A 27,617-nucleotide genomic window follows, 5' to 3' on the forward strand; every position below is an offset into this window, starting at 1 on the left:
AAAATCGTAATTGCACCTATATATTAAACGATAAATCCTTCATCGATTAGACCATATCAAGATATAATTGAGCAAGATTTATAGTTTCAACATTATCCCACTTTCTACACCTACACCATACTAACCTATAACTTTATGACGTTCCAATCATTTCATTCATTTTCCTGATGAATGGCGCATGACTGCAGATTCCGGAGCCACAAACTGTTATCTTCAGTAGACACCGCGCTTCCTACCCTGTCGAAAGCCCAAGAACGGCCGACGGCGACCGGAAAGTAAACGCGCGGCGATTTGAAAGTTTTCACGTAAAGTTGTTCTCAAGTTTGAAATGTGGTTGGAATACAAATTATGGCCTCGTGATGTAACTTTCGTGTGTTTATTGGTGTATATAGATCAAACAGTGTATGGTCTATGCTAAACATTAGTTGAGTGAATTTATTTTTGTTGCATTTTTTAACAATTTAGAGACGTCTTAATAAAAGGTAAATTTTGTTTTATATCATTCGGCACACCGTTGTGGTATTTTATGGTATTTTTTTATAAAAAATTATCCAATTAAAAAAAAATTCCGCGTTTTCTTCATCACAACTGTTCCGCGTTTTCTTTTGAAATAGACTTACCTTAATTTCTTTAAATTTTCCGAAACTGTAAAGGTAATTGTTATGTTGATAAGGCTTATTATTTGTGATAGATATCTTAAAATTAATTTTTTTTTTAATTTCTTTAAAAAAAAATTTAAAACACTCTCTGTGGTCAGAAAAACTGAGCTGCGGCATTAAAGTACAGTTTTGGGTCCCGTATTTTTTGTTATATTTCATAATAAATCTAAAAATAAGTAAAAGTTCATATAACAACTATTTTTAGTATAATTTTTAAATTATTTAGGTTATAATTATGAAACTATTTTTACTTACTTACTTACTTAGTCCTAAGCCTTTCTACCGTTAGGTGTAAGGCTGATGGGGTTAAGATTTGCACTGTTGTCTCCATGCTATCCGGTCTTGTGTTAGATTTCGTGCACTTTCCCATGTCAATCCTTTCTTCTCAACTTCTTTTCTGATTTCGTCTACCCACCTAACTCTTGGTCTTCCTCGTTTGTTTTTCCCTTGCATTCTCGTTTCAAACATTCGTTTTGTTAATCTTTCATTCGACATTCTACACACGTGCCGGAACCATCCTAGTTGCCCCTCTACTATTGTTTCGATTATTGGTTCTAGTTTTAGGTTTTGTCTGATTGTTTCGTTTCGTATTTTGTCTGTCCTCTTTCTGTTTGCTATTTTCCTTAGGAACCTCATTTCCATAGCATTGACTTGAGATTTTTGTCTCCCAGTCAATGTCCATGACTCGTCATTATAGATGATTGTAGGTCTAACTACTGATTTAACGACTGCCGTTTTTACCTTCTCCGGTATTTTTTTTTACCAAAAATGTTGTTTTCATAGTGTTAAATAAGCTTCCTGTTCGTCCCATTCTCTCATTTATTTCCATGTCTTGTTTACCGTTTGATTCAATTATTGCTCCTAGGTATTTAAAATGTTCCACTTGTTCTAGTTGTTTTTCGTTTAATTGTATTGCGTGTGTCTTTCTCTTATTTGAAATTATCATTGTTTTTGTTTTCTCTGTATTTATTTTCATATTTATGTTTGACAGTTCTTCTTCTAGGATTTCAAGGTTGTTCTGTAGGTCTTCTCTGTTTTCTGCTATCAAAACCATGTCGTCTGCAAATGGAAGCTCTGATAGTTGAGTCTGTTTCATTTGCCAGTGTCCTAATGTTAGTTTTCTCATTTTTCTCTTGGCTTTCTTTATTGCTTCATCCAGTACCACTAATAACAGCAGTGGGCTCAACACGCATCCCCGTTTGACGCCTTGACTTGTAGTAAATTCTTCGGATTCCTCGTTGTTGGTTCTCACCGTATTTGTATTATTATTGTACATATCTTTTATTACATCAATTGTTATCCTGTCAACTCCTCTTTCCTCTAATGTCCTCCATACGTCCTTTCTTTGTATTCTGTCAAACGCCTTTTCCAGATTAATAAAGCATATATGTATTTCTCTATTTTTTTTTATTTTATTTAGAGAAATAGAGAAACTATTTTTAAATTATTTTAAGTACAATCATTGCTACAATCATATTATAAAGGGTGTTTTAGAGGTATAGAAATTTGAATTAGAATAAAACAAAGACGATTTTTTAAATTAACCTGAAATTGACTTTATTCAAAAGATAATATTTTGGCATTATAATTCAAATATTTGATTTCTGGGATATAACCGCGACGGCTGGCTCTGACTAGGGATGGCGATTTTTGACAAAACACCGGTTTTCGGTTATACCGTGTTCTTTTTGTTTACGGTTTAACCTGGCGGTTATAACCGGCCAAAAAACCGGTTTTTCCAATAACCGGTTTTCGGTTTTTTTAATCCAATAGGTTACAAAGTTACATTTCCAATGCATTTTAGTTTGCGATATTTCATTCGATTCGATATCAATGTGATCAAAATTAGAAGGTACTATCGAAAGAACATCAATATCAATATAAAGAAAACACAATTTTTATTAAAACCATTTTATTCTAATAATTATTATATTTATTTATTATTTTATTATTATTATATATTGATTGATTATTATTAAATATAATATAGCGTAAGAATAACATGTACATATTGCAATAATATGCAATAAAAGTATAATATAAGTAGAATGAAGTAATATTTTAAGTAAAAAAGTATGGGTTAGAAGGTTAGAAATAGGTTAAATTATATGAAATGGATTTAGCATTGTGTTGGCCAGTACTTTTCATGAAGCCTATTGACAAAAACTCGTTCATATATATATTGATCGGTTAAGCGGCTTCTCTCATCTGACACAATATCATTCAATGATGATACCAGTCTCTCTGATGCCACCGAACTTCCGACCAACGACATTTATTTTTAGCTATAAAAGCCAAGCCTGGCATACAGGTTCTGTTCTGCTCCCCAAATGAAAACGGATCACTTAATCTCGACAGAAAAGGCTGCTGCAGATATAGAGTCAGTTCATTTGAAAAAGAACTTTGAATCCGTGTGTCCTGAGAACTTAAACTGGAATCACTGTTCACCAACTTCAGATCGTGTGAAGACCAAAGAGAGTTTGATTTTAAACTGACTTTGGCTTCTTCATTTTGGAAGGAGCAGGAAGGAGAAAGTTTTCGATTTCGGTAAGGTAGGTCCTAACTTCCGAGGCTAAATTGGATGTAAATTGATATAAGGTTGAATGTTCAAATAAATGAGCTTTGATAAAATAAAAGGCAGATATCCAGCACAGTTTTATTAATTAAATCTTGCCCAAATACTTTCGCCTCCTAGAGCATCTTGAAGGGCATTTCGTCAAATTTGGGCTATCCAACACTCGCAGAATGTCGTAAACAAAATTAAACATAAAATTGTACATAACACTACACTAAACAAGGACAAACAGTTTAAAATTATTTAAAAAATAGTCGAAGCTACATTCTAGTCGGCAACAGGGGAGAGATTCTCTCCTGTTTTCTATTACCCCAACCATTTCAACTTTTAAAAAATTTCCCAGATTCTTTCAATTTTGATTTAAAAAAAATAATATCAACATAAATATTTTACTTAAAAATACATTATATGCAATTCATGTTTTATTTTTACTACCATCAAAAAAAATTTATCATGTATTACTTTTAACACGTTTGTGTATTTGTATAATATTTACATTTTAACTCATTTAATACTTCCTGTATGAGTGTATCGTTTTGAAAACGTAGGGAAATCCTTAGAGATTCGTATTCGTAATCGGTACCTAATTCGATATTCATAGTAAGAATATTACTTTTGGTAATCAGAAAAAGCCATTCACCCACTTTCAATGTCAAGAGTCAAGTGTGAAAAACAGATGATGTACCAGATTACTTCTTATGTAAATATTACGATTACAAATACCTTTTCAACGAAATATTATAAAAAAATTGTTTCTGGCTGATGTGAGTTTGCACTTTCAGTTTGCTTCTGTATTTATAAAATAAAATAAAATTTGAATTATGGTTTTATTTGGAATAATTACTTGAGAATAATAATTATGATTGGGATCCAAAATAATACCTAACCTAATCCTAATCACCGTAAAAATCTAATAACCGGTTTTTACTTTAAAAATAAAAAACCGGTTATAACCGAGACAAAAAAAACAACAAATGAAACCGGTTATTGCGATGTAAAAAAAACCGGTTTTCGGTTAAAACCGGTAGGTTTTTCCCATCCCTAGCTCTGACGTAGTCTAATCTGGAATTCCAATTTTCGATGACTTCCTCCAATATTTGTCGCCGGTAAAGGTTATTCCAAAAGTGGTCAATCGTTCCAGGCTTATCAGCGTAGACTAACGACTTTACATATCCCCACAGAAAAAAGTCTGGCAGTGTTAAATCGCCCGATCTTGGAGGCCAATTTGCAGGTCCGAAACGTGAAACTATGCAATTACCAAAGGTTTCTTTCAATAAATCAATTGTGGCACGAGCTGTGTGATATGTTGCGCCGTTTTGTTGAAACCACAGCTTATGCACATTATGTTTGTTAAAATAAGGAATAAAAAATCAGTGATCATGGCTCTATATCGATCACCATTGATAGATTAATTACTGAGGGTTTTTACCTCCGAATTATTTATAACTAAATCGATTCATTTGAAATTTTGTGTATTGGTAAATAATTACTCAAGGAATAAAAGTTATATAGTGCCGATGTGCACTTCCACCCTGGAGGTGTTTGCCGCCCCTTTTCAAGGGTGGAAATTTTTTCTCTCAAAATAACTACGCTATTCTATAGAAGAACAAATTTTAAACAAAAAATTTAGTAAACATTTTTTTCGCTAGATCAATACTTTTTGAGTTATTCGCTGTTGAAAAGTGTCATTTTTCGTTAAAAAAACATGTTTTTCAAAGGTTTTTAAGAATAGCCCTGAAACTAAGAGTTTGATCAAAAAAAGTGTAAGGACTAAAATTAAAGCTCATAAAAAACAACAAGAATGGTTTTTTAATGAATATTTTTAGTTCAATATTAACTGAGATATGGCTGTTCAAAGAAGGTTTGTTTTTGTTTTTGTCTTTCAATATGAGTATTTAACGCTAAATAACGGAAAACGGGTACATTTTTCGACAAAAACTCATATAATATTTTTAAAAGAGCTTGAAAAGACCTTTTAAATGAGTGGTGGTCAAAGTCCTTTGCACTAACCCTACGTGAGATACGATCAAAAAACCGATGGGTTTCTCAAATTTTTGTAAAAAAAAACGCAATAAAACTAACTTCATGTTCACTAGGATTGAAATAAATTGTTTTCCTTATAGAATTCATTTATTTTAGAGTTTTTTGTATAATCCAAAAGTTTAGCTACTTTAGAATATCCAGTTTTTGAAAAAAGTATGATTACATTTTGTTTTTTTTTTGTAAATATTAAAAAAAATCTATTTTTTATAATAACTTCAAAACTATAAAAGATACGTAAAAGATAGCACAATACAAAAAAATAGGTTATTTTTTCAACAATTTTCATTTTTTAATTTTTTTTTGTAGCTTAAAAAATAACGGAGATATAGTTGGTTTGTTTGCTTTATAGCGCATGAACTACTGGTCGTCTCCGACCCTTCACCCTTTAACCATGAAGGACTTTAGATTGTTTTAAAATTCTTATACTTATAGCCCGTAAATACCTGTAAAATCGGTTTTTCATGCATATTTTAGCATCAAATTTAACCGAGTTATTGTAAAAAAAAATGGTTGCGGATTAGCGTGTGGCTGTCGGAGGTTTAGATTATTTTGCAACGCAACATGCGGAACATGCTGTGGTGACAATTGCCAAAATTGTCCTCCAGTAGACGAAGACCAATTGGACGGTGAAAATTATGATTCCGATGATGAATAGATATTCATTTATTTTATACCTCGTTTTATATAAATATTATTAATTTTTAGTATTTTGGAAAATAAAAAGAAAATGTAATATATTATAAACTAAATTTTTCTATTTATGTCCATGTCTAAGTTAAGGATTTAAGGATTTTATTTCCATCAAAAGGGGTGCTTGTAAGGGTTGAAAAAAATAGGCTCATTTTATAAGTAAAAAATTAAATTTTGTCTACAAACAATGCACTCTAAAAATGTTTTAAATCGTTAAAAATATTTTTTAATTCATTTTTGACAAAGGGGGTGGTTGTGAGGGTTAAAATGTTGAACTTATAATAAAATGTTATTTTGTAAGCAAGAAATTAATTTTCGTTAAATAAAATGCACTCAAGAAATGTTTCAAACCTATAAGAATATTTTTTAATTCATTTCTAACTCATTTTTTTCATAAGGATGGTTGTAAGGATTGAAAATTTCCAATAAATAAAATGTTATTGTACAGCTAGGGTATTAAGTTTTATTTGTATTTAAATACATAATTGAAATGTCTAGCTGCTACGACTTGTTTTTTTTTTCATATTATTTTTATAAAAAGTATTAGCTTTTATGGGTTTTTAAAGGGTTTACGGGGTGTGTTACACCTCTTAAGAGTTTAAGGGGTGTAACACATTACAATATTTACCTTATGCGAATAAACAAGATTTAAGTGCATAAAATAATTAAATCCGTGTTGTTCCCAGTTTCTTCAATAAGGGGTAGTTTTCACCCCTTAAAAACAAAAAGCGCACCTAGAGCGTATATAACTTTTGAAGTGAAAGGTAAGATAAGCTTAATTTAAAATTTTCAAAGCAATCGATGCAGGTATAAAAAATTCGGAGGTATTACCATATTTTAAGCCTCAGTAACTGGCTTATGACTGTAAAGTTCTGACCAGCATCGTTTTTAAAGAAGTACGGACCAATGATTCCACCAACCCACAAAGCATACCAAACAGTCAGTTTTTCTGGATGTAATGGTGTCTCAACATACACTTGAGGATTATCTTTACTCCAAATACGGCAGTTTTGTTTGTCGACATAGCCATTCAACCAAAAGTGAGCTTCATCGCTATACAAAATTCGCTTATGAAAATCGAATCAACGGCAATCTTGTTTTGAGCCCATTTACAAAATCTACGCCTTGCTAGGTAATTGTGTAGCGTTAATTCTTGCACGAGGTGGATTATGTAAGCACGTACACCAAGATCATTCCGCAAAATCTTCCATTAAGTGGATGGACATCAGGAGCTTGAAAACGTAAAGGCGAACTGCAGAAACAGGTTTCTGGAAAACTGAGTATAAAGTTTAAAAACATGTTAGAATAGTAAGGGCCAACAAGTTTTATTTTATTAACAGAACTTAAAAGAGGAGAAATTCTGAAACTATTTATTTGTGGCATGTTTGATAAAGGTATAGTTTTATGGGATTTTAGCCACAATTGGCTGTTATGATAATTACATTTTTTTTTAAGAAAGAAAAGTTTTTTTTAATTTAATTATCACAACAATCACTTGTGGCTTAATTCTATAAAACTATACCGTTATTAAAAAAGGATTTTGCAAGATTTGCAAGATTTTTGTAAAATGAAAAGAAAGATAATAGTAGTAAAATAATTTGCAAAATTCACAAATAATGCTTCAATTAAACTCAATTTGATTTTCATCATCTACAGTTTCTTGGACTTCAGTTGTACTAATTCGTCCACTAATAGCTTCTTGTAAAGCACGCTTGTGAGGCATGGGTACATAATCAAGAATATCTTGTAAGTCACCCTGGTATTTTAGAGGAAGTTCTATACTATCTAAGTTCAAATTTATTACATCGTGAAGTTTCTTTCGTCCGTTTTGGAGTACGAAATTTGTAGAAATATCCATGCTATATGCAATTTGAATTTTAAAACCCATCTTAAAATCCTTTGAAAATTCGAATATTCTGCCATCCTTGAAGTTAGCTCTCAACATTTGAGATTTAGTTGCTGCTTTTTGAAGAATACTGAAATCATTAACCATTTCCCTCGTGACATTAACAACTTGGAATTTGTTCTTTTTTTTTAGTGTGTGTAATGAAATAGATATAGTATTCTTTAGAAAATACCTCACAGTCCTTGATCTTTTAATTTAGTTAAACCAAAATCTCGATCACATCCCATCATCGAATGCCCTGACATTAAAAAAATGTGTTTAATAAGATCAAAGCGATTTGCATGAATGTGGCGAAGGTTAGAAAAAACAACGCTTATATTCTTATTTTGCCCGGCACAGTTATCACTAAAAATTATAACTTTTCTCACATGGTTATTAACAAAGTTTCCAAGTAGTGACTAAGAAAACTGGCTATTTCGCACGATCCATGTTTAGCGATAGTTTCATCCTATACATACGTTATGGCTGCTCTTGTTTTAACGTTGTGGATTCCTTAGTTTTAAGTCCACATTGTTCTTTTGTAGTATTGTACGTTGCAGGTAAGTTTAGGCGTGGGTAATGCTTGTTGTAAATCAATACATACAACTTCAGTATTTTCATCCTGGTTGCTTTCGTAGCTTTTCATCATATTCTAAGCAGCTGTCTGCTTTTCTAAATGAACCTTCAGTTTAGTACCCAATTCAGTTATTCTGGGAAAATTCGGGTTGCTAATCTTTAACCCATCAAGTGCAACTTCAATTTTAGAGCAGGTATTACAATCATTAACAGAAAGGGGCTAAACACCTATATTGAATTCGTTGACAAAGATATTTCGATAGTAGGACTCTATCACAGGCTTTTCTTCAGGATGTGTGTTTCTTAGCAATTCCATATAAGCTCCATATACTCCAGTAATTGACGAACCCGGTGGCATATATTTTCGAAAAGGACTTTTGGGTCTTCTATAGTGACTGGAAACGGTAACAAGTCAATCAATGTGATCTTTGACCAACTGATTTTTATATCCAACCATTTTATTTTCTAAACTTAGCTTCCCTCTGGTATCATTCAGCGCAGTTCCTGTGGTGGCCTGCTTGTCTAAAACAATGCCACAATAAAAGCCTGACGACAAACACATTTTCTTTCTCCATTTATTGAAACACTATATTTTATGGTCCGAAACTTCCTACTAGCTCTGTCAATAATTAAAGACTTTTTACAATCATTCCAACTTACCACTTATGAAGGGTATTGGTTTTGATTATCGTAGTTGCCGATTTGCCAAAAGTTATTGAAAATCATATTGATAAGTTCATGCCCAACTTTTCAAAACACATTTTACGGCACTTATATGGCAGTCCGATTGTGCGCGTAGATACAGTTTTCTTTGTATTTCTTGAAATGTACGCTTCACCACAGTTTTGTTTGGTTCTACACACTTTAACAAGCCATTGTTCCGTTTTCTTTTGCTTGCTTCGGCCTTGTCGTTTTCTCGGCGGTAATTTTGAAAATAAATCAAAAAAATACAAAACAACTTTAAGGCTAATGTAACGTCAGTTTTTTTCTTGAAATACGAGTAATTAAAACTACAACAAGCACACTAGGGTACCCAAAAGCTCAAGAACAACGCATATATCTGAGACTATCTCTCACCAACTACAGAAAGACCGGCGCATTGATATGGTTACAGAGAAGAAGGGACGAACCTTTAACGAAAACGCATCGAAAGCCTGTGGGTTCGCCCTTGCTCTTCTAGACGATTATGCAGTTTCTTACTTGAATGGGTTGGTATATTATTTCTTACAGAATTTTAGGAATATGAGGAGCGAAACATGCTTTTATATTATACGCCACCATTCTTTAAAGGTTTATGAGAGAGATGGGACTGTTTTTGAAACGCCCACTTTACGAGTTTGCCCTTACTCTTCCAAGCTCCTGACATACCCAACTGCTGTGCACGATGGCGGATAGACTGATTCGAGTCTTCCTCTATCTTACGCTCTATATCAACAACAACTTCTTCTGTATATACTGTACTACATCTCTGTGGATGGTCCATGGTTAATCGTATTAATTGCTTTGATGGATGATTATGTTGACCATAAAATGGACATAGTGCGCGATACGTATTTCGAAGAGAACCATGATTTTCAAAATAAATTTGCACAATTTGGAAGCGTTGTTTAGCCGTCAGTCTATTCAAGATAAAATGCCAAACCAAACTAAACATAAATCAATTGACAGCTGTCAAAATGGCCGCCAGTTAAAAAAGTTATATTTCTATACTTCTAAAAAAAACATACTTTATAAAAAACGCTTAAAGATAAGACAGTCATATAGACCAGGGCAGATTTGTTTTGAGGTGGATTGTGAGGGGTGGCATTCGTATTTGCAAAAATAGTTAGGTACTAACCTCAGGAATAATGATTGACTTATCTTCCTTTACACATAGGTTGGGAACATTATTAAAAAAAAATAAAATATTTAATAATTCCTAAAAACATCGATTTTTTTCTTCTTTCCTTATTTTAACCTCTAAAGTAAAAATAATTTTTGATCAGTGTAATAGATTTGTGTGTGATGAGTACCGAAACCGACAAAAAATCATAATTTGTGGAAACTGTTACAATAACTAATAATGTGCATTTAAAAGACTATATTACCTCCACTTTACTTTATTAGTTTAAGTTATATACCGGAAAAAAAATTTATGTTACTTTTAACTTATATAAAACTTAACTACAAAATTTTTTAATTGAAAATATCTACATTAGGTTCTCTAATAAGTTATTGTATTATTTTCACCGCTTATTAACTTACATCTATATTAGGATTTTTCAAAAAAATATGTTAATTAATTCATTTTTGGTATAATTGATTTTTTCTAGTGTAATCATCGAGATCTAAGTTTTAAGCGTTGTGCGCCACTGTGTAACGATCAAACGACTCATCAGAAATGGTGGGTGCCAATGGATAACAATATAACTTCCTTCAAAAGTTGGGAGTCAATGTAGAATATTAAAACTCATAACTGTCAATACCTATATTAACATCATTTTTATTATATATAAAAAAAATTTTAAATTGAAATTTTAATACTAAATTAAAATTAAAGCTAATCTTGTCTACAGCTTTACAAAAAAAGATTCTTAAGTGATACTTATGGCTTCTTATGTCGTGTTTAGACAGTGAAGTGGCTAGACAGGATTGCAGAATGTAGTTGTTGGTTGCTAGTTCCAGTTGTTAATATTGGTATTCAATTTCAGGGATATGTTAACTGATCATGTGGTTTGGGAAATTTTCGCCCAAAAAGGTTAACAAAAATTTATATTCGGCCATAAAACTGGAATAATAAATCTTGTGTTAGCAACTGCATATGTTTTAAAATATTTTCTTGCCATATTAAGATCGAAAATAATTACAAAATGTTTAATAGCAAATAGCAAATTGGCAAGGATAAAATAATTATAATTATTATTAAACAAATTAGTAAAATTATATTAAAGATACTAACTGCATATGGTTTAAAAACAAGCACATGGGTTGGAGCTTAGATATGTATAAAAAGTCAAAAACCAAATTATTAAAGACAGATCGACACCTCCTACGTAGAATATCGTAAATGCATTCGGTCAACTTTACAGTACAGCTGTTTTAAGGTTCGCTCATTGTTTATTGATGATTGTTCAGTGAGCGAACAACCAATATATTTGAAAATTTGAATATTATTTACGAAGTAAGTACGTAATAATCCTGTGTAGTACATGAATTACTATTATTTTTTGTTTTCGAAAAAAATCGCTTACGATATTTTAGGTTGTCCAACATAAAAAATAAATTATAGTATGTAATACTTACTATAAACTACGTTGGACACTACAGGCTGTTTCAAAAAAAGGTAACCCCGTCTCTAGGGTAGGTAAAAAACTAAAAAATAATTGGCGTTTGCTTAGTAAAAAATTTTTGTAACGCCATCCGTTTTCAAGATACAGGACGTTGAAGAAAAAAAATTTTACGCATTTTTTACGATTTTGCGGAAACTACTGGCAACATTGTAATGAAATTTTATACGAAGGTGTTTTGAAAGTTGATACATCCCATGAATTTGTTTTTATATCTGATTCTTATAGAGGGCGCTAGTTACACTGATCGTACTAAGTATTAGTCAATATAACTTTTTTAAGAGTATAATTATTAATCAAAATTTTAAGTAAACTTAAACTTCATTCAATTTTACACGAAAAAGGTACTCTTGGTAAAACTAAATACTGTGTACCGTTTTCGGAATATTTTGATTTGAAAATTATGAAGTAATAATTGATGCTGGTAGTAATGATAAAGTTCTAATAGGTATACCTCTATTTTCTCCAAGTGTGCCATGGAAATCTGACATTTATTGATTTATGACGATAAATCAACAATAATTAGAGTTTTGAAACCTTGTTATTTGTAAAATCAAATCAAAATGTACTCAAATGTTGAATACACTGACATGTTATTAACCTTAGGCGAATGTTTAGGATGTTCTAGTGCAGCTGTGACACGTTATGCAGAAAAGTTTCCTAGAAGAAACTTACCAAGTAAAAAAACATTTAGAGCCGTTGAACGACGTTGTCGAGAAACTGGGAATGTGAGAGCAAATAAAATAAATTCTGGTAGACCAAGAACAACAAGAACAATTAATAGAGAAAATAATATTTTAAATTTACTTGATCAAGATCCAACAGTTAGCGTAAGGAATATAGCAAGACAAACAAATACTTCTTCTTCAAGTACTTGGCGGATACTGAAAGAACAGCAATTACATCCTTATCATTACAGACAAGTCCAAGAGCTCTTGTCAGATGATCTACCGATTAGAGTGGATTTTTGTGAAACATTGCAATAAAGGACAGCCCACAATCCAAATTTTTTAAAATGCATTCTTTTTACGGACGAGGCCACCTTTACGCGACAAGGTATGTTTAACTCCCATAATGCACACTACTGGTGTAATGAGAATCCACGATTCAAAAGGGTATCACATTACTAACACTCATTTAAAGTTAATGTTTGGGCAGCAACTTTAGGTAACAAATTAATAGGTTATCATATTCTACCTAGAAATTTAAATGGTGATATGTATCTTGATTTTTTAAACAATTCCTTATTCGAGATATTAAAAGATTTAACGCTAAACGAGCGAAGATCTTTATTTTTTATGCAACGAGGGAGCTCCACCACACTTTGATAGAAGGTGTCGTAATTGGTTGAGTAATCATTTTCCGAATCGATGGATTGGTAAAGGTGCAGAAGCTCCGATTCATTGGCCTCCTTGGTCATGCAATTTTAACCCTTTGGACTACGCAGTTTGGTCGTATATTAAGGAAAAAGTCTATGCAACAGAGGTAAATTCACGCCAATTCACGGAATTAGAAGAAAGAATTCAACGTCAATTTAATGACATCATAGCTGATCCCCTACCGTTTAGAAGGTTATTGGAATCTTTAGAAAAAAGAATAGACTTGTGTATTCGCGAAAACGGAGGGCATTTTGAACACTTAGTGTAATTGAATTTTATTTTATGTTTTTAGTCATTAATTTAATTTTATTCTTGTGAGTTTTGTTTAATTACTAACTATTTTATTTTAAATATTTACTAAATATTTAAAAATAAATTTAAAATAAATATTTACTAAATATTTTAAATTATTACTTCATAATATTCAAATCAAAATATTCCGAAAACGGTACAGAGTATCGAGTTTTACCAAGAGTACCTTTTCGTGTAAAATTGAATAATGTTTAAGTTTACTTTTGATTAATTTTGTTTGTTAAATTTTGATTAATAATTATACTCTTAAAAAGTTATATTGAATAATACTTAGTACGATCCGTGTAACTAGCGTCCTCTATGAGAATCAGGTATAAAAACAAATTCATGGTATCAGCTTCCAAAACATATTCGTATAAAATTTTATTACAATGTTGCCAATAGTTTCGGCAAAATCGTAAAAAATGTTTTTTTTCTCAACGCCCTGTATCTTGAAAACGGATGGCGTTACAAAAATTTTTTACTAAGCAAACCCCAATTATTTTTCAGTTTTTTACCTATCCTAGGGACGGGGTTACCTTTTTTTGAAACACCCTGTATACAAAACCAATTGTCGTATGTCATAAATACTGTATTCTTCTATGTAAAATATGGTAAATAATTATTATAAGTAGTAGATAATCTATTCTACTCCGTTAAAATTTTAAATAATAATGTCGTAAGTTTATTCACCTCATTATAATAAAAATATTCATGGGTATTTTTAGAAAAGTAGGGAATGAAAAATCATGAAATTAATATAGATAAAATCACACTACCATATTTTATTGATGGAATTATACATATAAGCATAAAAATATATGGCTATGTGATTGCGGTTTTGGCCCACACAATTATCCGACCAAAATCTAAATTTATTTGTGCCTAGGTTCTTATGCTTTAAAATAAATTTCATCTAACACGTACAAATCTCATAAGCGCCTCTTTTGTCCTGCCGTTCATGTCACTTGAAGCAAGTACCTTCTATATCCACATAAATATTCGTTAACAATATCACGATACTGCCTTTCAGTATTAGCTATAGACGAGTATATCTGTTCGTCAAACCATTACTTGTATAAACCAAATAAGCGATCGAAATTCAAATCGCTATCCAAATAAAGACTATCATTTCTACTACGTGTATAATGAGACTTTATGGGTTAAATAAACTTAATATGATATGAATGTACAAACACTTTTGACAACATCTTCGGTTATCACCTTACGATGATTGTAATGGCATCATCTCTGGTCTATTTATACTAAACCGCTAGTAACGCTAGTTTTTTTAAAGAAGTATAGATAAACTCTTCACTTATAGAAAAAGTATTTAAAAACGTCGTTTTACAGACATATATAAATTCGTCCTAATCACTTCTGTTCACTTTTAGTCTATAAATGAAAGTAAAATTGAGCCTTAATACTGTATCAGCAAACACCCTTCGTTTTTTTTTTGTTTAATTACTAAGTATGCTACAAAACCCCATTGCTTTTCCCTTTTACCTAAATTCCAAAATTTATTGAAAATGGAAATCCTTTCATCGGTACTAATTTTTTAAGAACATCTTTGTCTACAATTTTCTGGACACATTGGTTTTAATGATTTCGCAAATTGGTTGTACCATCACCACTTTTATATGATTTACCTGTATTTTAAGTCTCTTTCTTGCATTATCAATTTAAGATGCAACATGTTGACGTCTAATGTTACCTACATTCTTTCGAGAAACCTTTTTTCGTTTTCTAGACCATTTCAGAGTTGATTCGGAAAATGAAGAAATGTGAGGTGTTAGCTTGAGGTGGTGATAGTAGGTCAGTAGTAGATGAAATGCTAGTGGTTTTTGTATAACATTTTTATATCAAGGACAGAATTAGATATAATAATCGTAGTCTAAATGATTCTTAGCACACTCTGGGGATACAATGTGCACGTTATCTTCCTCTGACTGGTCTCTATTGATTCTAAAAATAATTCAATGTTAAGTTATCATTCTGTACCCATAAATAATATGTTTATTATTTTTTATTTATAAATATTTACCAGAAAACTGGGAAGGAGGAACGTTATTTACATCCGATAGCAGAGGTGATTCTGGAAAAAGAATATAAAATTAGTTAAATTTAAAGATTTTTTGACACGTATAATGTTATAACGAAGTAATCTATTGCAAGTAGTAGATACGATAAAAAAACAATATGAAACGCCAACGTAAAACATCGTATCATATACTTACGACATAATTTATATTTATTTTCCGGTGTAAAATATTAAGATTATAACAGAATATTTGGTAAATAGAAAGTTAATCGAAAGGTTGAGCTTCAACTATTCTTAGAATAAAAATTGGAAAGTGAAAGAAACAAGTAAGTTAATAGATGGATAAAATCGAAAGAAATTGAAATAAAATAATTATTCAAACAAAAATAACAAACATGTGACGTTTATAACGTTACAATAGTAAAGTATCAAAATAATTTTTATACAACATGAATATTTTTAAATGATTATGATACTTCGAGTATTATTATCGTTACTGAAATAATTTAAAATTTTTCTAAAATCTGGCGAATGCTCCCTCAAAGTTTTATTTTAAATTTTAATGTATAAGTAAGCACTAAACAAAATAAAAATATCGGAGAATGCCACAGAAAATTTTTAAACGTGGATGTTAAAACGTTAAAAAAAAAGAACAATTTCGTTATAGTTTCCGGCTAGAACAAGTTTATTTAAAGTAAAGAAATAGGTCTGAAAATATTTTTAAAAGTAGTAACCGTTGATGACACCAACTTAATTTCGCCACAACATATTTTTCATTTCCTTAATGGTCTGCTCGTCAAAAAACTTGTTCGTTTGAAGTTTAAAGTTTTAAAACATTAATCTACTTCATATTGCCTTTAAAAATGACGTTCATTTTAAAGTGCATTTGAAGCGTTAAAGATTTTTAGTTTAATTACAGTAGGATTAAATTCGCGTTTCAGTTAGGTATAATTAGGTTATTTAAACAACTGTATTAAGAAAACGTGATTTTGATAAAATTTTAAATCAAAAACTACACAAGAAAGCCCTGAAATTAGTATTTCCACCACCAGAGAAAAACCCCAGTACCTTCTGCTCGATTACATATACAGGCAAAATATCAACAAAAATAGACAAACACATAAAAAAGAAAGGAATAATACCAGGAATAATTTAGAACAAACAACAACTTGGGCAAAATAAAAAGCACTTATACAGTAGTGTATACAAACTTAAATGTGGCGACTGCCCAAAAACTTACATCGGTCAAACTGGTAGAAATTTTAATAAACAAACAGCAGAACATAAAAAGCTTTCAATAATAGAAAAACAGATTCTACACACGCACTTCATTTTCTAGATCATAATTATTCTTTTAATGACCAATTTCAAATTGTTCACATTCAAAATAAAGGCCTTAACCCGTAACCGGTGACGTGGAGTCTGAGCGACTCTTGCGAAATTAAAAACCGGTTTAAACTATTGAAACGGACGACTCTGGATGGCCTGCAGCTAAATACCTTTCTAAAAATAGTTCATAAACCAAACGTTTTTGTTTAATTAGTTTACGTTTAGCCGTTTACGAGAACAGACGTTATTGGAGTCTCAACAGACTCAACGTCACCGTTAGTTACTTTTTATCGAGCGTTTTATATTTCTTCGTATAAACTATAATGGATGATCGACCAAGTACGTCACGATCAGTTAGTGTTACAGATCCGAAATTTCAAGAGAAAGTGTTGGTTCAATGATTTGGACTCTGAATATAGTGATATTGATGATATTGACAGTGATGCGGTAATAGAAAGCAGTCATGAGTCGGCATATAAGCAGTCTGATAGTGAATCTGATCCAGAAGACAATATTCCAGAAACTTTAAACCAAGACTCGTCCAGTGATGATGAAAATAATATATTGGCGTCAAGATCTTAAAACTACTTTTATGGTAAAAACAGATTTAAGTGGTCAGCTAGTGCACCAAAAAATATTCGTAGTCAAAAGCATAATATTTACCGGGGCTGCAAGGAAAGGCTCGGTCTCTTGGTCTTTCGGCACCTCCAAAGGAAATTTGGAACTGTTTATTTACAAATCAAATGTTAAATTTTGTAGTCGAATGGACAAATGTAAAACTGGCGAGTGTTTGTGTCAAATACAAAAATGAAAATAGGCCGAAAATAAAAAATGTCGACCAGGTCGAAATAGAAGCATTTTTAGGTTTTCTGATTTACACCTCAGTATTTAAGTCCAATGATAAAGACATAGAATGTCTATTTGCTACAGATGGAACGGGCAGAGAAATTTTTCGGTCCGTAATGAGTGCCAAGAGATTTGTGGTTTTATTGACTTGTTTATTTGATGACCCTTCCACAAGAGAACAACGAAAAGCGGTATAGCACCAATTCAAGAACTATTTAAATCTTTTATTCAAAACTTTCAAACGGAGTTTTCTGTTGGTAAATATGTATGCATTGATGAATGTTTTAGAATGTATATTCTAAACAAACCACGAAAATATGGACTTAAAATTATGATATTAACAGATGCAAGAAACAACTATGTGTACAATGCGTATGTATATACAGGCCAAGATTCCGTCAGAATAAGCCTTACAGTAACTGAGAAAAAGCTTGCTAAACCTACTCAATCTGTGTTACGGCTTTCTAAGCCATTATTTGGCAGTAATCGTAATGTGACAGCTGACAATTGGTTCACGTCTATAAAACTAGGTCAGTTGTTAAAATCTAATGGCCTAACATATGTGGGAACTATGTAAAAAGGTTAAAAGACATACTCCTCAAAGGCACAGAGCGATTGGTTCATTTAGATACGGTTTTACAATTCTTTCGTATTTTTTAATTTCGTTTTTCGTAAAAAAACAAATGCATCATAGTATAGCCGTAGATAAAAAAATACAAAAACCAGAAATAATTAGTCTGTATAATATGACGAAAGGCGGCGTTGATGCTTTGGATGAAACATTCAGAACACTTCGTCCAGAAGAACGCAACGTTGGCCAATGGCTATATTTTACAAAATACTAGATAGAGAATCCAAACCCTTAGACAGGAAAGATTTTATGAAGGTACTGGCTAAAAGCTTAATTGAAGCACACATGAAACAACGAATGTATATCAGCAGAATGCCGACAGAAATAATAGAAAGCATAAATCGAATACTGTGCGTGGTTGAACCTCCTTCTATTTAAGAAGATCGGTTAGCAGTTCGAAAATATTGCTAAATTTGCCAATCAAGACATCTTAGTTATGAGTCTGTTGTAAAAAACCGATTTGCTTGACTTGTTCTCATAAAATATGCAGAAACTGTAACGTTGAAAAAGATAATCCCTTTTTTTGTCCTTATTTACCCCCTACATGTTTCGTTACGTTTAGACTACTGATGGTAATTTTTATTACCATAGACTATTCAATATTTGTTATACCTAATATTAAAACCATTTGTACATAACAAATTTAGAAATATTAAAAAAAAAGTTTTGCGGCGTAATACCATACTTTATTTTTTATTTGCAATTTTTGACAAAAATGTTAATAATAAGAATAGTTAGTAATAAAAAAAACTAAAAAGGCAATAGGATATTGCAAAAATGCCTAAAGAACGGATTATTATAAACAATGTAATAAAATAATTATTCAAATTTAAACGAAACTTTATGATGAGTCCTAAATCTGTATTGTTCCCAAAATCGAACGTCACCGGTTAAGAATTAAGCTATCTTTGTTAGAATCTAAGGAAATTAAGAAATTAAAAAACACAGATATATTTCTGAATGACCAACTTGAGATAAACAGTTCTCCCCTCCTCAACCTATTTCATTAAAGACTTTAAAGTGTAAATGCATGCCAAAAATAGATCACTTGAGAAAGGCACTCTACCGAAACAGCTGTAGTGATAAGTTTTTATAAAAATTTTGTGGAAGTTTTGAAAACAAAGTTTTTAGTATTTTATTGTTACATAAAATGAATTTCCATCAAGTAACAATCGAATCCATCAATTAAATAAGATAATCATTACATTGCGCGAATGGTATGGCTACGAGACATAAATGATACGAGACAAGTGATAAAAAAAATAATAATTAAATAATTGTTTTTAAAGCAAATGTTTTTTGGTCTTTATACGGTTTTTTAGAATATCTCAAAGCTTTGTTTTTGTAATTTTTTACGTTTCTAATTTCCACTCTACAATTAGTTATCTAAATAAAATATTTAGTATCCCACATTTACCTTTTATGTGACGCCTATGTGCACGCTGGAGCCGCTGACCTCAATATTTCAGAACCAATGCATTATTTGACAGTTTGATGACTTAGAGCAAGTATAACACTTGATTGAAATGCGGTGCGTTGTCGAAACTGAAATGAAATTTATGTTTTTAAACTTTAAATTGTGCTGAAAGAAAAAAATAAAATTAATAGCAGCATGTGAGAAATATTAAAGCTGTTAAAATAAATTATTTTAGTTGTAACATCGATAACGACATATTTTATCAGAAAATTGACATGGATAGTAACGGGAATAAAATAGCAGAGAAGATAAGAGTTTTAATGTAAAAATACTATTTTTTTATGGAGCAAGTTAGTAAAATATCTAGCTATAGAAACATTAAACAGAGTATAAGAAAATAAGCAGACGAATCTTATATATCAGGATGTCTAATGGGCCAACTTTCATAATTCATCAAACTTTCCGTGTATGAATCAGTATTAATAGAGTCTAATAATGTTATTTCTGCTCTGCATCCCTGCTCTCTATGAATAACGATTCATACACTAAAGGTTTGACAAATTGAGTAGATAATTTATAAAAAAAATATCATACTGTTTACAGATAGTTTTTATTTTGGAAGGGATACCGTTTTTTTAATAAATAGAAAATTGAAAACTAGAAGTTTTTTCTAATTAAAACGTATTTCAACCATATGTATCAATGCAAGCTTGGATCCGAGCTTTAATACTGCTAATAAATCGTTCAATTATTCCCTGTGGCAGATTCTTCCATTCTTCTCTACTGGCAATGGTAAGTTCATGATGGCTCTAGGAAGATTTCTTCGAGTATAAATAGCACTAGAGAGGCCAGTAGAGGCCACTCGGCCAAACGGCGAATACCTTCTGCCTTAAGATAGTCATTAACCGATTGAATCCTATGTGGGCGATAACTATTAACCATAAATACAAAATTTTCACCCACAGCTCCTTGCCATAATCTCACATAAGGTTCGAAAATCCGTGTGATGTATCTTACTTATATTCTGTATAAAATTATGTGTGTTCGTTGGAGAATTAAATAACGAAACTCTGAAGAAAATGCACAAGTTTATTGAGTTATTAATAGCTTAGGGTACAAAACGAAACTAACCTAATGAATACAAACTATTTCTTAAAACCTTTCATAGTCCTTAAACATATCGCTGAGACCTTGAAATTATCAGCGTGGTGTTTATCATCTCCGATGTAGTCTAAATATTAAAATAAAATCACACACACTGGAGTGCTCGCCATAACACCTCCCTCTTGAAGACCGAAGCTAGGGTGTCCAAGAAGGGCTTCTTTTGCAGCTTTGAAGTTTTGGCTTGTAGTGAAGAGCCTCTCTGGACATGCTCCTTACAGGGCAGGTAGGGCCACAAAAAAACAAAGAAACCAATCGGCAATAACTCATTCTACTTTTGTTGTTATGGCCGTAGATGAAGTGTACCACAAGGTAATCGAATTATATGTTGCAGTTATTATTGATTAAAATGCCTTTATAATATGGATAATGAAAGTTCATATCTACTACTTGCCGTACACTTCGGTGTACGGCAAGTACAACTTCGTTTTGTTAATCGCATCATAAAATGGTTTTACATTATTGAAATAAAATTTTCGAATAACCTCGTTATCTAACTTAAATTTTAGAGTTTTATTGGTTTCATTGACTTCAAGAACAACAAATTATGTTTTTGTATTTAATACCGATTTTGGTGTATCGGAATTTCTTGGTCTTTTTAAGAGAATCTTATCTCCAACTTTATACTTTACCTCCAATTGGTCGTTTTTAAGTTATCAAAACCGCTCTTTTGCTTTTTCCTTTGAGCGCATTGTTTTTCCCTTATATTTTCTAACTGATTATTATACCCAATTTCATCAAATTCCCTATCACTTTTATAGGTGGTAGTGGATGTTGAAAGTGCATCTTCCAAGTCGCACTGGTTATATTCTAAAATATTCTTAGCAAAACTATCTGTTATGGTAGCATGGAAACGCTCAATTATATCGTTAGAGGCATGATACTCAGACGAAGTAAGGTGCCATTGCAATGCATTTGTGCCCTCCAAATTTAAAATCTGGCAGGACCCTGGGCTACACCAGGTCCTGCACCGACACCAAAAAGAAGGTGCCACGCCACGTATACCAGAAACGTTCCGTGGGGCTCCACCTTCCCCGTAGTACCTGTGTTGCGAGTACCTCACCTACCCGTTATTCCCACACCACGGGCGGATAGGTTCGGCAGGCGGAGGAATTTCCACCTCGCACGTAGACAGGTCGCCGCCGAGGATCTCTCCTTTACCACTCTTGGATCTCCCGGTGGGTACGTGCCGGGGCACCCACACCACGCCTGGCACAAGGTCAGGAGAGGTATGTACGAGCTCAGCTCGTTCAACCTCACCAGGCTCTTTTGGAATGGGAGTAGAGTGGTCCCACGAGAGTCTCGTCTCGGATACTAGGAATGTAGACCGGTGACCGTGTCGCCGAAGCGACCGTGTGCGTTTCTACCAATCCGACACCTCAAGCGACGGCTCTCCACCTCCCGATTCCTACCCATTAGTCGCCTCTTACGACAGGCAGGGCTTTCTGACCCCGGCCGTATTCTTATCTCCGCGAGCCGGACGGAAGAAGTAAGGTTCCATTCGATAATCAACGAATTAATAAAACTTTGCACATTTTAATTATTAAATTCACCCAAGTGATCTGACATAATCATCTTAGGAAGGCCAAAAAGCGAAAAATAATTTTTTAGTTTACTAATTATCGTTTCTGGCTTTTTATCAGTTAAAATCTACGCTTGCACAAATTTTGTTAGATTATCCATAACGGTGAGTATTTTTTGTTTATCAAAAAAGAACAGGTCTACAGATAAAGCCTCAAATGGTTTATTCGGTAAATGCCTTATATTTAAACCTTGAGTACGATTCCTAGGAACAAATTTTAAAAGTTGACAAGTAGGGCATAAAGTAATAAATTCTGCTATTTTTCTATACGTATTTTTCTATTTATAAAGTTGTCGAATTTTGTCTGCAGTTTCATTAATTCCTTTGTGATAATTAGTCGGGTCGTTGTGATATTCGAAAATTGTCCTTTGTCCATTTTCTACAGGCGACATAGTAACGATATTTTTACAAATTATAAAGTTAAGGTCTGGATAAAGGAAAGTATTTTATAATAAATATTGCTTTTAATATAAGGTAAGCAAGTTTTATTTCGAATTAATACTAGTTTTTCAAAGTATTAAAATTCTTAAGGCAATGGTGTAGCTTAATTGTAACTATAGTAATCTCTCTACTATGATTTTAGTTATATAACTTTAATAGTTTTTCAAAATCTAAGTCACCAACAGTGGAAAAATTATCATTGATAATTTCGAAATGATTTACATTTTTGTCATTCTCATCGTATAGATATAAAATACTCTTATTGTTAACGTCTAAAATTGGCTCATTAGAGTAGCAAAAATTAATTAAAACTAAGCTAGTTTTAATATTCTCAAATGATTTAATCGAATTATTGACAGAGTTTCTGCAACTGTTTGCTTTACTTGAAACACCTATGCTAAATATCAAAATTATATTTACTTAATTTCAGTCTCCATCGTGATAATTTAGAATTAGGATCTTTTAAATTTAAAAGCCATATAAGTGGCCTATGATCTGTGACTAATCAAAACTTAACTCCAAAAAGATATGGACGAAAGTATTTTGTAAGGTGGACAACAGTCAATAATTAGTTTTCTGTAGTGGAATATTTTATTTCTGGAGATCTAGCAGAAATCTGCGACAAAACCGCGCGGATAGCAAAATTGGATGCGTCGGTCGTCAAAATAAATTGCTTAGAGAAATTAGGATAAGCGAGAATTTTTTCCGAGGTCGAAAATTGTTTACTTGTTAAAGCATTCCAATACTTCGGGTGTTACATAAAACTTTATATCGTTTTTCAACAAAGCCGTTAAAGTTTTAGTTAAATCAGCAAAATGATTTACAAATTTTCTTCAGTAGCCATATAAGCCGAGAAATGATTTACATTCAGTTTGATTTTGCTGCGGGACTGGAAAATCTAAAATAACTTGAATCTCTTTCGAGTCTGGTTTAATACCTTCCGGTGTTAATAAATGACATAACAAAGTTATTTCATCCGTTAAAAGTTTACATTTATCGGGTTTGATCTTTAAATTATTTCTTTGTATTATTTTAAAAATTATTTCGATATTTTTAAGATGATCTTCGACAGTATTACTAAAAATTAAAATATCGTCCATATAAATGAAACATATTTTGACTATGTGCTCTCGAAGTATGTCATTTATCACTCTAGCAAAGGTACTAGTGGCGTTTTTAAGCCCAAAAGTTATTCTAGTAAATTCAAAGTAGCCGTTTTCTATTGAAAAAGCTGTTTTTTTTTTTTTCGATATCTTTTATGGGAATTTGGTGAAAACCCGATGCTAGATCGATTGTCGAAAAAAATTTAGGTATTAAGAAGGTCGAAAATATCGCTAATATTCGGGATAGGAAATCTATCTTCAACCGTAATGAGATTTAATTTTCTAAAATCAATTACTCTCCTCCATTTTTGAACAATATATTTCCGTCAAGTTTTTTGCGCGCAACAAAAAGGGGCGAATTCCAGGGACTCGTAGAGTCGCGAATTATTCCCTGCTCTAATAATTTTGTTATTTGTTTATTGACTTCTTTTTTTTTGTGAACTTGAGGGTGCCGAGAATTTCGAGTATAAATCAGAAGGGCATTTTCAGGGTTAGTACGGATATTATGTTTTATTAGATTGCTAGAAGTAAGATGTTCGTTAGGTAACGAGAATATATTTTGGAACTTCACGTGAATATCTTTTATTTTTGTTTGTAATCTTATATCGAGATGGTCTAATTTTAGTTTACTTACAATAGTATCAATTTTTTCAGTTAAGTCGATAATATTATTACTTTGGACTTGATGTTCGTGTATATTATTTAGACTAAATATATTACGTTTTTGATTAGATGGAAACAATGGGATTTGCTCACGATTAGCAAATAAAGTATTCAAACCAAAGTCAATAACACATTTCAACACAAGTCAAAATACAATTTTGAGACAGAATTAAATATCATTAAGCAAATAGCAGTAAACAATGGATACAACGAACAAACAATTAATAAAATGTTAAATCAAAAACTACACAAGAAAGCCCTAAAGCCCTGAACTTAGTATTTCCACCACCAGAGAAAAAACCCAGTACCTTCTGTTCAATTACATATACAGGCAAAATATCAACAAAAATAGCCAAACACATAAAAAAGAAAGGAATAACACCAGCTTTCAGAAAAAATAACAACCTAGGCAAATATATTAAAAACAACAAGAGCCAACATAAAAAACACTTACACAGTGGTGTGTACAAACTTAAATGTGGCGACTGCCCAAAACTTACATTGGTCAAACAGGTAGAAATTTTAATAAACGAATAGCAGAACATAAAAGGGCTTTCAATAATAGAAAAACAGACTCTACATACGCACTTCACCTTCTAAATCATAATCATTCTTTTAATGACGAATTTAAAATTCTACACATTCAAAATAAAGGCCTTAAGCTATCTTTGTTAGAATCTATGGAAATCAACAAATTAAAAAACACAGATATAATTCTGAATGACCAGCTTGAGACAAACAGTTCTCCCCTCCTCAACCTATTTCATTAGAGACTATAAAGTGTAAACATATGCCAAAAACAGATAACTTGAGAAAGGCAATTATCCGAAACAGCTGTAGTGATAAGAATTTAAAATAAATTTTGTGGAAGTTTTGAAAACAAAGTTTCCAGTGTTTTATTGTTAAATAACACATTTATTCTTTTCTAAAAAATCATAACCAGGTATTCCATTAAAAGGAGAATTTATGTCTACTATATAGAATTTTTGAACACTCGAAAATAACTTAAAGTTTACACTCTTTGTAATTTGAATTGGTTTGTTATTATTACCAAATATTTTAAAATTTTTATGATTACAGTAAGAAGAATCTAAAATTTTACCTGGTTTCAATATTGATATAGCTGCCCCTGAATCAATTAATAACTTTATATTCGATCAACGACTCCTCAAACCTGACTCTAAAATTCTTCGTTTTGTTGTAGCCAACGATATTCTGACTCTTTTAGCAAGCCTAAAGTCTTTTTGGAAGTCTGATGCAAACATAGAAGAATTTTTTGAATGGAAATTCTGATATATTTATTCTGTTGCTTATTGGTAACTTGAAGTCTACCGAGCCAGCTCTATTCTTTATCGAATTTGTCTCCATAAGCCTACTCCATATTCATGAGACATTACTGTGACAAACACCCACTATTTCTGCTTTGAACCGCTGTGAATTTTAAACTAAAGCGATAATTCTTGCACAGTCCGACTAAGTTACGATTCATTATATATCACGTTTTCACAAATTTTACCAGAATAAATTTTTCAAATGTTTACACCTTGGCAAAACCAGATCAATTAAATGTGTATTTAAATAAAATGAAAAACCAAAAATATATATTTTATATAACAAACGCCTATTAGTATAATATAAGTTAGTAGATATCGACATAGCTCGCAACAAAAAAAATATATAAAAATATGTGTATAAAATGGAAGAGACCCGTATCCTACGTATTTCTGACTACTGGTCGTCTTCAGTACGATCCAAGTTAGAAAAGAAGCATGTTAACTTGGGAAAGATCACTACAGGAGCAATGTGACCTATTTGTGGCGATAATGTAGGAAGACTCTGAGGTATTCCAGACCAACAACTAACACATTCATGCAGGACGCTAAGCTACTTGAGAAAAAAAATGCCAAATGTTAAGAACGTTTCAAACAACAAAAAAGGTTAATGCTAGTACAACAAAATACTGTTAGTAGATATCGGCATAGCTCGCAACAAAAGAAAAAATATATAATAAAAAATGTGTATAAGATGAAAGGATTCAGATGGGTTTAAAAGGACACCAAAGCATCCCTTCCATGGGATTAAATGACGAATGTATGGTCAACACATATCGTAGCAAACATATGGGTTTGAGCATTAATGTGGATCGAGTGCTCGGGTCTCGAAGTCTGCCATAAATATAATGACAAATAACATAGATAGTGGGGAGCCAATTGGAGCATCATTTATTTGTCTGTAGAATTAATTTCGGAAGATGAAATAAGTATTGGACATACAATGTTTATTGAGAGATAAGATAAGTGAGATAAGTTATTGAGACAAGTAGTCTTGCTGGATACTGTATTTAGTTTTCGGAATAGTATCCAGTTTACCAAATTGTCTCAATAATTGTCAATAATTGTCTCAATAAAAGAGATGGCATACAGTTACACTCGACATGAAAGACCTCTCATAAAAAAAATATCGTCCGCTCCACCTGCCAATTAAAATCGTACCTACTGTCAGAAAAGTTTGCACCAACCTCCGCGCCAATCCCCGCGCCAATCGCGATTCTAACATCAACGCCAACCTCCACCTAAACCACGTCACTATCGACGGTATAACCGTCTCTATGAAGCGTCCTCTGTCCCTAATAGCATTAATGCGTTGATTTGCGATCAGTGTAGTAGAGTCTGGGGGTTTGGGAGACTGAGACCTCGAAAGCCCTGAAGATGACATCAAAAAGGATGTCGAAAGCTCGGCGTAATGATAATCGACGCGTTTTAACCCGGAAAACTGTTGAGTGTAATAGTAATTATTGTAATAGTATTAATGTTCACTAGTCTTAATTGTACTTATCGCAGAAATATTTCGGAACATAAACAAAAGGTATGCATTAACAGTCACACGAATTAAAAATCAAATAGATTAGTTAAATCAAAATGTCTAAATATAATTTGTGGCAGTCATTTGGTAAATAGTTTTTAATTCATAAGCACGGAA

General features: G+C 32.0%; 1 protein-coding gene across 1 annotated transcript in view; it reads left to right on the forward strand.

Moving 5' to 3' along the window:
* Window positions 1-264: 264 nt before the first annotated feature.
* Window positions 265-27,617, forward strand: part of LOC140435780 (adipokinetic hormone/corazonin-related peptide receptor variant I-like) — a 378,597-nt gene continuing 351,244 nt past the window's right edge. Inside the window, exon 1 of the mRNA XM_072524516.1 lies at window positions 265-482. The gene's annotated coding sequence lies outside the window, so the exon portion shown is untranslated. The remainder of the gene's footprint in view (window positions 483-27,617) is intronic.

The sequence above is a fragment of the Diabrotica undecimpunctata genome, chromosome 1 (assembly GCF_040954645.1).
Source record: "Diabrotica undecimpunctata isolate CICGRU chromosome 1, icDiaUnde3, whole genome shotgun sequence".
NCBI lineage: Eukaryota > Metazoa > Arthropoda > Insecta > Coleoptera > Chrysomelidae > Diabrotica > Diabrotica undecimpunctata.